The 7,500-nt window shown below is 31.0% G+C and overlaps 1 pseudogene across 1 annotated transcript in view; it reads right to left on the bottom strand.

Moving 5' to 3' along the window:
• Positions 1-3,592: 3,592 nt before the first annotated feature.
• LOC128251365 (sialin pseudogene) overlaps positions 3,593-7,500 on the bottom strand; it is a 6,326-nt pseudogene continuing 2,418 nt past the window's right edge. Inside the window, exon 2 of the transcript XR_016238308.1 lies at positions 3,593-6,307. The product of XR_016238308.1 is annotated as a sialin pseudogene (transcript). The remainder of the gene's footprint in view (positions 6,308-7,500) is intronic.

Raw genomic sequence — 7,500 nt, 5'->3', positions numbered from 1 at the left:
ATTTTAAATATCATTTTAATGTTTTTAACGTATATGTAGGATAGTGTTTCAACACATACGTTTTAAGATGCTAATATATCTTTATACAGTATAATTTTTCTACACATATTTTTATCTCTTAAAAATGAGTTAGTTGTACACTTATTGTATCTTCCTATTTATTTCACTTCATTTATTTTCATTTAATTGATTAATTAATAATTTACTTATATATTTATTTTATTTTATTATTATATGCAGTTATGTTTATAATCATTAAAACTTTATACATTTTATATGCATATTGTTATTTATATTATATCTTATACTCTTCCCACAATATGTAAAGATATATATTTTCATCTAAAACTAATTTTATCTCGCCACTTTATGTATCTTGATTTATTTATTTATTTACTGAGCTAAAATATGTAAAATATATATATTAATTTTATATGTTTGTATATCTAAAATTTTTATTCACTTAATGTTTGTACAACATTACTACATATACTTACCTCCTCTTGACTGTTATTTTTTACTTATATAGAATATCATTGCTATAAACTAAAATTTTCATTCGCCTAGATATAAGCGACTTTAACCCTTTAATTGATTTATATTTATAACATCTTATATAGGCTCTTATCTCATTTCTTTTCTTTCTTTTTCACTTATCTATATTTCAATAGTACATATGTTATTTTGTCCCTTAAACCGTAATATAACTATAATATTTTTCTTTGATCTAAGATATCTACTTCCACCTAATAACTATAGCATTTCATTTATGCTATTTTTCTATTTCTCTTCCTCTCTGTATTTTCTCCATATAAAATTTATATTCTCGTTAATGAATCCAGTTTGATAGAACGCTCTTTATTTGAAAATTTGACCAATGGACTCTTGCTTATGCCTTTGTTTATGTCTTTAATTGATCAACACAATATTAATTTTAGGGGGGTTTGACTCTCCTCTACTACAAACATGTATGTATATTAAATATCTATTTATTTATTCATTACTGTATTCGTTTAGTATTCTTTTCTATCTTCATGAACCCTATTTGAAATTAAGTATGCTCCTAAGCTTGAGATAATAAATAATGTTTTAGCACTAATACATACACTCTTAATTCCTTATAAATGCTTCAGGTTCTCATGTATATATATGTTTTCATATATATATAAATTTTACATAAATTGTAGCACGTTTTTTACTCATAATTAATTATTTGTATTTATTATACATCTGCGTGTAGACATAAGTTTATATTTGCATAATAACAGAATTCTTATTTGCCTATTTACTTCTATATCCATTATTATTTTACTATATTCCTGTTGTATTTTTCTTGTATCTCTATACAGATAAATTCTGTATTGTATTTTTTATGTATGCAATCAAAAAAATATGTTTATCTATTATATTACACTTTTGTACTTACATTTTTACATATTTACACTTTTGTACTTACATTTTTACATATTTACACTTTTGTACTTACATATTTACATATTTACATATTCATACACCTTAATTACTTAAATACTTAACTATTTTAAATATATTTACCCTATTTATTCTTCATAATTAATTATAGGTTAATTAAAAGATTAATTAATACATTGTTTATTTTATACTTTTAATAACTCCCCATAATATATACTATATTACTTAAATTCTTGTCAATACATTCAGAATTACTTTTATTTGATACTTAAATATATTTTATACAGATATACGCTTTATTACTATATTTTATTCTTCGTTTCCTTTTTATAACTTCTCTACACATACTAACTGCCCCCCTTGTAAGGTTTATACCGTGTTCTTTCTATAAAACATTAATCAGCTAGTGAATACGCTCCTAACACTCAACACACAAAAATATGAAAATGATGTAATGGTATATCTTTTTCTACCTCCGATAAGATTCAACTTTATAATGTCTTTAATTCTACTCATTAATTTCTGAAGTTTTGAATCAAAAACGCTGTCAGGCATGTTATCTACTGTTGCAAATAATAAACATTTATCAATTTAATTATCTCTATTTTCTCATTTCTTAAATATATATAAACTCTGGTTTATCTAATTATCTTACAGTTGAATATTAAATATAATATTCAATACTAGGAATAGGTAATAAACCAATAAATTCATTGAATTTTAAAATCCCTTAAAGAGGTATTGAACCTCTAATTGAAATCATATGTATATATATATATATATATATATATATATATATATATATATATATATATATATATATATATATGTATATATATATATATATAGAGAGAGAGAGAGAGATGTACTTGCATAGCAAGTGACCTGATCTGAGATCGTGTGCTGGAACAAAAACAATTACAGCGTGGAAGGTGTTTATAAGCCATTTAAAATAACACACAAAAGCCGTCAGATTCACTTTAACATTTAAATTTAATTTGTCAAAATATTTTCGTCGCTTTGAGACCGCAACCTTTTCGCTGACAAAATTGTGCAGCACAATTTTGTAAGTGAACAGGTCGCGGTGAAATTTTATATTAAAAGCAAACACAAATTAGTTTGTGCATAGAAAATAAAAGTTTGTGCATAGAAAATAAAAGTTTGTGCATAGAAAATAAAAGTTTGTGCATAGAAAATAAAACTTAAGCACAGAATTCATCCACTCCTATCAATTTTGACAATTTTATACTTGGTGCAGTGGAGTCGAACAACCAATGCGTTACAAGGCAAATAATTGTTCTGTGTAAAGCTGTGAATTATTTTCTTTGTTCACTACTGAAGCTACATTCAACTGTCATGCACTAGATATTATATATATATATGTGTGTATATGTGTGTGTGTATAAATGTATATGTGTGTGTTTGTGTTGTATGCACACACACACACACATGCACACACAAACACACACACAGAAACAAACACACACATATATATATTTCAAGGTGGTAAACGATACTCAAGTGGTGGTAAGACAGACAACCCCTATTAATGAATTCTTATAATGATCATTTGCTTTTATATAAGGTAGAAAATATTTTAGTGAGTAAACACACGCGGTGGATATATATAGAGAAAGAGAAAAGATGAAAAAACACAGAAGATTTGTTTTTCAGGATTTAAGAGTATATTAGAGTCATGAGAATAAAGATATACAATTTTGTACAAACTAAGGTTTTGTTCTTTCAACATAATTGAAGTAAGGAGCAGTTTTGCATTGCCCATCAAACTGAGAGTTGAGATAAATGCTCAGGGGGAAAAAATTATTGCTTGGGGAGCTAATTGTTCACAATTATTTATGCAGTAAATGGGAGGTGAATCTGTAATTTTTTTTTTTTTTTTTTTTTGCTTTTTGTGTGTGTTCTCTACTTTATTGTGGGTTATATCTTCCATTAGATGGGGTAGGTCCTTATTTTGCGAGACGGAAATGGAAAGAAACTCGTCGTATATATATATATATATATTTATATATATATATATATATATATATATATATATATATATATATATATATATATGTATATATATATATATATATATATATATATATATATATATATATATATATATATATATATATATATATGTATGTATATATATATATATAGTAAGAATTAACAAAACTTTACAACTCTATAAACCCCACTGTGTTCCATGCAACTCCAAAATTGTAGTTGTTCTTAGCTTATTCTTGGTGTAATAGTGACAACATGAAATTCTTTCCTCTTTTAGCTCTGATAAAATATTAGTTGAAAATTATATTAACATATATCTTGTGTGTTGAAAATTCATATTTCTGGCAATGGAAGATAGCAATAAAATAATTACAGAAATTTATAAGTTATACAGTCATGTGCACCCTTGCTAAGATATTACGCTAACATTCATGGTTTGGGGATTATTAGACGAATCAGTTTCCTCTATATGTGCCCAATCTTGGATTTCTCCTCTGGCAAATATTGCAAATAATATCGCACCAGCTACACATACAGCAGCATACAAGGCAAACACGATCTGCCATTCTCGTTGCGTACCGTTTGGGGTGAGAGCTTTTGCAGACACCGTACCAATACTACCGGCTACTGTTCCAAAAGCGTTGGCAATTCCAAATATAATACCAGCATAACTTGGGGCAATGTCACTGTTGCTCACTATTGAACCACCACTAGAAAATGATAGGGATATACCACTGAAAAACAACATGATAGTTATCACAAGGGTTTGATCACATCTGAGGAATCCTATGCCAATCAATATACATGCTGAACTAATTAGAGCAATGGTTTGGAATAAAACTCGAACAGAACGAGTTGACAGGTATTTCTTTAAACGTAAAATATCAGCAAATTTTCCACACAACGGTAGAGCAATCGTTTGTGCAACCGCTGGGGCTGATGACATTAAACCGTTTGAGGTTGCATCAACGTTTAAGGCACCCTTCACATATATAGGTAGCAACACCTGGAAGGACAAATCTGTCCAACTATGAGCGAACCAGCCAAAGTTAATGGCCCAAACTGCAGGTGAAGAAAGCAGTTGTCTCCATGGTACATTTTTAACTACTTTCTCACTTTTTATAGTTCTGTTTAGATAAGAACGTTCTTCTTTGCTGATAGTGGGATGGACGTCTGGATTATCATAAACAACATAAAACCACAAACAACTAAACACTAACGATATCCCACCAAATATATAGAATATAGAACCCCATCTGTTATCAAAGCCATAAACACAAAGAAGACCAGATATTGAAAGACATACAACAGTACCTAAATGTTGGCCACCAAATGCAAACCCAATCAATGAACTAAGTTCCTTTGGAGGGGCCCAACGTCCAAACAAGGACTGAACTGATGGGAATATCGGTCCTGATGCCATACCTGTTAATATCCTTAGAACAAGCGTAAAGTAACCACTAATTCGCGATAAACTTGGGTGAAGAATGGTCAAAATGGATGCTAAGAGAAGTGAAGTTCCGAGAACTCTTTTCCCACCATATCTATCTGCCAATACACCACCTAAAATATTAGCTCCTATATATCCATAGAAATACCCAGCCAACATGTTTGCTTGTAACGTGTCGCTCCATTCGAATTCTCCATCAAAATTTCCATTAATTGAATCATTACCAAAATCAGAACAATGCTGGTTATCAGCTGTAAAGTTAACACCCTCATTTGTATGATTGCGTGCTTTTAACATGCAGACAAAAGCCATGCTTAGATCAACTCTTAATGTTTGCATCAAAATAAAAGCAATTGCGCACGAATAGCTTAATCTCCATCGACATGAAAGGTAACGCTTAAGATAATTGGTAAATTTAGACATTTTCTATAACTTCAATTTCTACCGATTCTCACAATATTTTGCTTTATTTTCGAAAGTATATTAATTACTGAATTATTTAAGTCTTAAAGGCAGTTGCAATTTTAAGAACTTATTTGTTTCCTTTGTTCAGCTTGATTTAATGAAATAGATTATTCTCGTTTGGTATTAAGTGTAGATTAAGACTGGATGAATTATGATCACTGGAGGTTATGATGAGGACGTCTTTGGTGTCTTCATATTTCAGAGAAAGTTGGTACAGTGTATTATCGATAAGCATGGACGTCTTTTATCAACGAATATAAAACCATGAATTGATAAATGATAGTTCTAATTGTTTTCGAAAATTACTTCTGTTCCCGTTTATTTTGAAATAGGAAACACCACGTAAAGTCAAGAAAACGATGAAGAAATACGATAAATGTGAAAGTGCAGAGTTGTGACATAGGATCCGGTATTTTGCTATAATCTGTAACGTCTGGAAAAGGCAATAATACCGCACTCAACTGTCTACTGCAGATAAAAAGTCTCACACGTATTTAAGAAACAGTTGAAAGACCTATGCTGAACGACTGGTTATGGCAAGTTGTCTGTTCAGTTTTCTGTGGTATTTTGTTAAACAAGATTTCTGGTAAATCGGAGTCTACTATACAGAACGATAGTAAATTCCTGGAAAACTATGTTTTGCAATGTGATATGTATTATTTGACTTGTTTAAGTATTTAACTGAGTTATACTGTTTCTTTTCGTTTACAATATAGTTTTCTGTTGAGGTTGAGTAATTCCATATAATCCACAACATGTATTTAAAATGTTTCAGGAACTGAAGATCCAGCTTTAGGAAATATTGTTCAGTGACGAATATCAGTGAAGGTTGGTGGACAGACTTGGCGAAGTTGGGAAATAAAATCGTTGCAGTATTTTTTGCATCTTATTTACGTTCTTGGTTCAGGTAAGAATTTTCCGGTTCAGCATTTTCTAAATCGTGTGACCCTGAATCGATACAAGAAACCAATATTAGTTAATATATATACATATATATGTTAAATGGCCAGAAGGCCACATCCTCTCTGAGATGTCACTGTATGAACAAAAGCATGTAGAGTCATTATTTGAACTTACTAATGAGCTGTGCATGGGACAATTGATGCTCAGACCAACCAGGGGAAACAACATTGGACCTATGTTTCACAAATAATGTGGACTTTATCCACAATGTGAAGGCGGCACCAACGACATTCTCAGATCATAACACTGTTGTGCTAACTATGTATGCAGTTCTATATTTAAGAGATGGGGAATTATGTACATTATTTACATTATTTACATATGACCGATATTTGTCCTCATCGTATTTGTTGTTAACACAACGTTTCGGTTGATATACCCTCCAGCCTTCATCAGGTGTCTTGGGGAAATTTCGAACCTGGATTCTCATTCTTAAGGTATTTTTCGATGTTGTTGTTGTTGTTGTTGTTGTTGTTGTTGTTGTTGTTTTTGTTGTTGTTGTTGTTATAATTATTATTATTATTATTATTATTATTATTATTATTATTATTATTATTATTATTATTATTCAGGCCACTGCCTGAAATCGAACTCGGAATCTTGGGGTTAGAAACCCGCGCTCTTAACCACTACGCCCATGGGCAATTATGGAGTGAATTTTAGGGCTTATAAATCTAATATTTCTTATTTTCCAAGATGACCAGTTGCTTGACTGTTGAGGAGTGAGCTAGGATAGCAGCATGCTATGAAGTGTGGAATTCCATTGCTTTCGTTCAGAGATGGTGGCTTGCATGGAAAGGTGAGCATGCAAAACTACATATGTAGACAATAAAATGCATTCATGCGAAGCTGATAGCCAAGGCCTCTGTGAACGAGGCAAGGACTGGCCGTCCAGCCACATCCAGATCAACGGAGAAGGTGACAGCAGTGCAGGAAATGTTTAATCGCAGACCGCGAAAATCAACACGTCCAGCAGCTCATGAAAGTGGATGAACAACGATACATAAGGTGTCGCATAAAAAATTGAATTTTCATCCGTGGAAATCCCATTACGTGTGGGAGCTAAACCCTGAAAACTGTGACCGCCGAAGCCCAAGAAGTCTGGTTCTCACTCCTTGTGATTTTTACCTGGATGACTTGGAGGTTCAGGAGGTTCGCAATGATTCCCCAGACGACGT

The sequence above is a fragment of the Octopus bimaculoides genome, chromosome 25 (assembly GCF_046866305.1).
Source record: "Octopus bimaculoides isolate indiv1 chromosome 25, ASM4686630v1, whole genome shotgun sequence".
In the NCBI taxonomy this organism is placed as follows: domain Eukaryota; kingdom Metazoa; phylum Mollusca; class Cephalopoda; order Octopoda; family Octopodidae; genus Octopus; species Octopus bimaculoides.
Note: the sequence above shows the minus strand (reverse complement) of the source record. Positions and strands in the feature narration are given on the sequence as shown.